Source organism: Mixophyes fleayi, chromosome 4, assembly GCF_038048845.1.
Source record: "Mixophyes fleayi isolate aMixFle1 chromosome 4, aMixFle1.hap1, whole genome shotgun sequence".
NCBI lineage: Eukaryota > Metazoa > Chordata > Amphibia > Anura > Limnodynastidae > Mixophyes > Mixophyes fleayi.
In genome coordinates, this window is record NC_134405.1 from 161,360,297 (window position 1) to 161,366,296 (window position 6,000).

General features: G+C 35.2%; 1 long non-coding RNA gene across 2 annotated transcripts in view; it reads left to right on the forward strand.

The window, feature by feature from the left end:
• Window positions 1-3,501, forward strand: part of LOC142150008 (uncharacterized) — a 22,911-nt gene extending 19,410 nt beyond the window's left edge. Inside the window, exons 2-4 of one of the 2 annotated variants that reach the window (XR_012690966.1) lie at window positions 623-1,016; window positions 1,415-1,782; window positions 3,104-3,501. This is a non-coding gene — a long non-coding RNA (uncharacterized LOC142150008). The remainder of the gene's footprint in view (window positions 1-622; window positions 1,017-1,414; window positions 1,783-3,103) is intronic. The other variant, XR_012690967.1, reaches the window with a different exon arrangement.
• Window positions 3,502-6,000: the final 2,499 nt, after the last annotated feature.

The following is a 6,000-nucleotide window of genomic DNA, read 5'->3' on the forward strand; positions in this document are numbered from 1 at the left end:
GCTTATGTTGTGGTCCCTCTCGTTGCATCTCTGCAAAGGTGCCCTTTACATCCATAGGTTCTGTAAAACAGGCGCCATTTTAGTTATTATAATGATATACATTTCTCCCCAAACAATTTTACAGTTTCCACATGTGACTTCAAATACTTTCTTTTAATACATCTTTTTTTGCTTTGAATTCAGTTTATTAATCTAATTAATAATTAATTAATTTAATTAAATTAATTAAATTAATTATTTCTGCTTTAATAAGCGTGTGTTCAGCTTTACAATTTTTGATGGAGCATGTTATTGTGCATTCTCCTTTCTGGAAATAATACAACATTTTCAATATACTATATACTATTGTCAGTATTCCATCCACAAATTTAAAAATAGTTCAAGAATGTTTTCTTGTACCATTGTTCATATCGTAACAACTGCAAAAATATATATTTTGTGAATGTTATTATGTGTATATTCAAAATACTTTTGTTATACTTATTAGTATTATTTATGATACACAAATTTGCTAAAATAGTAGTGAAATTATTTGGTAAAAATATTACAATATATTGTACAGTTTCTTTGATATCATCAGTGGACAAAAGATTAACATGACTCTTTATTTTTATTTTTATAGAGAACCTGAAAATGTCATACGACCACAATGTGGAGCTCATGAAGGATTTCATTGAGACTTATATGGCGCACCCCTGTTTGTGGAAGATAAAATCAAAGGAATATTGTAACTGAATGTTACATAATGTGGCTATGCATGTCTGACACATTACCCTGAAGCAAATTTTAAATGGGCAAAGAGCAAAATACAGAACCTTCGGAATGTATGCAAGAAAGAACTAAATAAGTTTGAGGCCTCTAAAAAATCTGGGGCAGGTGCATATGATGTTTATGTGCAAAAGCTGTGGTACTTTCACCTTCTGCACTTCATCCTTGAAAATTAAATTACATGGCCGTTCACCAGTAGTTCTCCCACTGATGTGGTCCAAGCAGATGACATACCTTCTAGTGGAACTGTAAGTAAAGTATATTTTCAGTTGCTGTGTAACAGGTTTATTAAAGTGGAAATTCATAACAATAAAGTTTGCATACATAACATGCTTATGCACAATTGTTACATAAAATCATTTTATCATGGCACTGTACCTTCCCCAATAAAATATTGAAGGTATGCCTCTGCTTAATTTTGCACTGGCACTTCTAAAGTGATAGCGAAAAATAATGGGCGCTTGATAATACATATATCATTTATTGGATTTGGTATATAATTAGATCATTATTAAAATTCATATCATGGTATAAATACACACATATAAAATGTATACAGAGTTATGGACTCCAAAATCCTCAGAAAACTTGTTAAGATCTCACTCTTATATTAAGAGATCTGATTTTTTTCTCTTTCCCTAATCAGAGGCATTATAGAAATCATCTGGACTGCTGGGAGAGTATAAAGATCCCTCATTTCCAGTATATGCTCATTCTGCTTCTGAGGAAACGGCTATCCAAGCCGAGATATGCGTCAAGCAATTGAATCTATACAGCTTAATACCGCTGTTCAAACAATCGAAAGCAATTGAATCTACACAGCTTAATACCGCTGTTCAAATAATCGAATCATCACAGCTTTGTATTGCTGTCCTATATGAGAGGTTGGAACTCTGTGGAAAATAGTGTGGAAACGGGCCGTTGAACACCTAGACCCAGCGCGATTGCTTCACAACAAGATGGGCAGAATACCCAGGAGGTGATCTAATACTGTAAGACTGGAGTGATATACAGGTGAAAATATGCTTTAATTGGCTACTACACTATATATGATTACAGGTTCACACTGCAGTGTGCCAAAACGGACAAATTGTTAAACCTGTGCATAAGCCCGGTTATATTGTAACCTGGATAGACTATAAGCAGTGAGAATCTGCTATAATATCTATTGCTCCACGATTTGGAGATATCAATTGGTTAAAGTGGAATTAACATCATCCGGAACAGTGACTATTCTGATCCAAAAAAACTTGTAATCATAATAATGCTATTGCAGATTATTAATCAGATCTCTTAATATAAGAGTGAGATCTTAACAAGTTTTCTGAGGATTTTGAAGTCCATAACTCTGTATACATTTTTATATGTGTGTATTTATACCATGATATGAATTTTAATAATGATCTAATTATATACCAAATCCAATAAATGATATATGTATTATCAAGCGCCCATTATTTTCCGCTATCAACTTGTTTACAATATAGGTTGGATACCTAATTGGTGCAGCGGATATATACATATATGTTTATAGTAATCAATATTTCTATCAATATTAGCACCTGATTTGACTTTGTTTTATATGTTTATGTATTCACTTCTAAAGTGGCCCAACTCTAGAGGTATCAAGCTAAGTACCTCCGTTTCCTCTACATTGTTGCCCTCATACTTATGTGAACTTAGTACACAGGGGGTTTTACTTCTTAGAAAGTTTTGCAGAACAATACAGGCCATCACCACTTTGTCTATCTTGTCCAAACGTAGAAAAACTCTGAATCTGTTACAGAGAATTCCAAACGCAATTTCAATAACACGCCTAGCTTGTGGCAGTCTATAATTAAATATCTGCCTTTCTGTAGACAGATTGTGCTGGGGGGGCGATTTCAATGCATTGCTGTGCAATGCAATGCTTCATCAGCCACAAACAAAAAATGTAGTCCATATTTTGTATTACTTCCAGTTGGAATATTAAGTTCACAGTTTTTTAGTTTTGCATGAAAGGAAGTCTGCTCCAGGCACCACCATCAGACACTTTCCCATTTTTCCCAATGTCCACAAATAAGTTCGCATCCACTATGGCCATTAGAATGATGCTGAAAAATCTTTTCTAATTATAATAAAAAGATCCACTTTTGGATGGAGTCATTATTTGGACATATTTCCCATCAATGGCACCACCACAATTTGAAAAAATCCATTGCCTCTCAAATTCTTCTGCAATAACTTGCCATTGTTCTATTGTTTCAGGAAACTGAAACATAAAGATGTGTGAAATTGTTTCATTACATGCATTTAACATCATACTCTTATTTTTTCTCATATTTTTATTACTCAGCCTGCTGTCCTGTCACAAGAACTAATGTTGAATGTTGATGTCCAAGAAGAGACAAGTACAACTACTGTGCAGGGAAGTTAGGTGACAGTCGACAGCCAATATGTACTTGAGGTTGCAATTCCACCACAAACGCAACAGAAGAGGAAGAGAAAAGGCTCCAGAAAGTTGATCAAATTGATGCACTAACTACAAAGATGATGGAAAGCGCAGTTTGATGGCCAAAAAACCTGCACAACACACTTTTGACCTGCTTAGACAATGTTTAATGCCAAAACCATACATGACTTCCACCGCTATACCCAGCTCAAACTTGTAACAGTTCAGTGGAAGTTCATCATAAATGGATAATAGCGAAGTGTTGCAATATATAAACTGTTTATTTGGCTGCTTTTATTGGTTTGCACTTTATTTATTTAATGTATATTGTAAATTTTATATATGTTAATAAAATTATATATTTGTTCCAAAAGAAGACTATTTATGTTTACCAACCTTCATATACTGTTCATGGAGAACTTCAATGATAGCATCTAAGGTCTCAGGTATTATTAAACACAGAGCTTGCGGTGAAATTGCTGTGCTGTATTTCAGATCAACCAGTGTCCTTCCCGTTGACAAAAATCTTAGGGTAGCAACCAGTCTCTGCTCTGCAGATATGGGTCTACTTAAATGGGTGTCCCCTTCTGGATTATGGGGGTGACTAGTTGGAGCAGTTCTTGGAATGTGGGTTCATTCATCATCAGGAAATTCTCAGGAGTCTCTCCTCTTGAACCACTCTTTGGTCCAACACGATCTATCCTTTCCCCTTATTTCCCTTCGGGTCTGTACTTGCAGTCTTCTTGCCACAGCAAGCAGAAAAAGAGCAGTTTACTTAGTGTTCTTCAACAGTATCCATATTAGTAAAAAAAATATGTTGATGTGCAGTTGCGAACGAAGGCACACTGTACACGCGCTGACGAATGTATGAAGAAGAGAATTCAGAAAATAGAATTGCACCGCACCAAGTAAGCCATAATACCCCTATTACTTTGTCACTAAGGGATCATTTTACCCATATGATTTGTGGAGGGTGCACTCACACACTTATTGAGGATAAGTTTTACAAATAAAAGGAAAGAAAAAGTGTGCATAGAAGATGAGGCACTCTTATGGCCATAGACCTTTAAAATCTCTATAATATAAATGTCTAGTGGCGTGTGTTAGTCTGTCTGTGTGTGTGTGAAAAAAATAAAACCAAGCTGCAGTGCCACCTGCTGGGCGGAGCTATACACTGACCTACTAAATTCTTAGTGTGTGTGGGAAAAAAAATTCAGAAAGGGCTGAAATTTGGTATACTAAGATGTTTTTAATTTGTTAATTTAATTTGTTAATTGTTAAAAGTGTTTATAAAGATTTAAAATATATATATATATATTTCTTGAAGAAGTGACAGTTGGGAGTGGTTGGTGGTTGCCGGGGGTGACAGTGGGGAGTGGTTGGTGGTTGAGGCCTGGGCTATGGCCCAAATGCATGACAAGAACCTTTTTAACACCTTAAGTAGCTTGATTTGACTAGAATGCATGAGTATCATGCACGAGTTAACTTGTATAATATAAATGTCTAGTGGCGTGTGTTAGTCTGTCTGTGTGTGTGTGGAAAAAATAAAACCAAGCTGCAATGCCCCCTGCTGGGCGGAGTTATACACTGACCTACTAAATTCTAAGTGTGTGTGGAAAAAAAAATTCAGAAAGGGCTGAAATTTGGTATACTAAGATGTTTTTAATTTGTTAATTTAATTTGTTAAGTGTTAAAAGTGTTTATAAAGATTTTAAAAAAATATATATATATTTCTTGAAGGAGAAGTGACAGTTGGGAGTGGTTGGTGGTTGCCGGGAGTGACAGTGGGGAGTGGTTGGTGGTTGCCGGGAGTGGATGGTGGTTGAGGCCTGGGCTATGGCCCAAATGCATGACAAGAACCTTTTTAACACCTTAAGTAGCTTGATTTGACTAGAATGCATGAGTATCATGCACGGGTTAACTTGTGTTTTATAACTTTATTGTAGTCCTTAGACTCCTAAAATCATGAATATAGAATCCTTCAAAGAACAAATAGCGAAATATTAAAAGTTGAATAACAAGTGTAATTGTCATAAATGATAATAGCTGTTAAAAAGGTAGAAAAAAGCTACCTAGCTATGCTGTTGCTCAGTATTGTAAATTATCTGGTATATAACAATGCTAAGTGAGACCAACTCATGAGTGTGATTGTTAATTAGATATCACCTATATAGTTGTTAAGGTGACATCATGATAGAATATTAATCTTGATCTATTATATAGAGACCTCTTAGTATTTGTATATCTAATATCAAGAATTCCTATGGATTTAGTTCAAATATTGACAGCTAGGGTTTCGTAATTCCTAATATTTTTCTTTTGTTATTCCCCTTTATGGAATAGTATAGGTAGGAGTGTTCATTCACTCTTTAAGTAGGTAGAAATCATTCACTCTAAGTTAATATTCTCTGTTTCAAGTATAGTTATGGGAGCCTCTATTCTCCTAGGGCTCCAACTGTACGTATTAAATAGTCTGTATATATTTCTTAATGGTCTACAAGAGCGGTCTTCAAGTAGCTATCTAAAGATATTTAAAATATAAATTCATAAGGAGCAAACAGCACAGCGTCTGCCAACGCGCGTTTCGATACGAGTCTTTGTCAGGGCAAAATCTTTTGCGGCAAAATCTTTGGTCAAAGGCAAAGTCATTGTAGGTAACACATCGGTCGGAATATTCTCCAATGTGTACCTAGCCTTAGCAGTGTTGTAATTAAAGAATAGAAAGGTATAAGATATTTTTGAGGTGTAGGCACATGATTTTGCAATAGGATTTAAGAGGCGCATAGGCGAATAAGGGATAC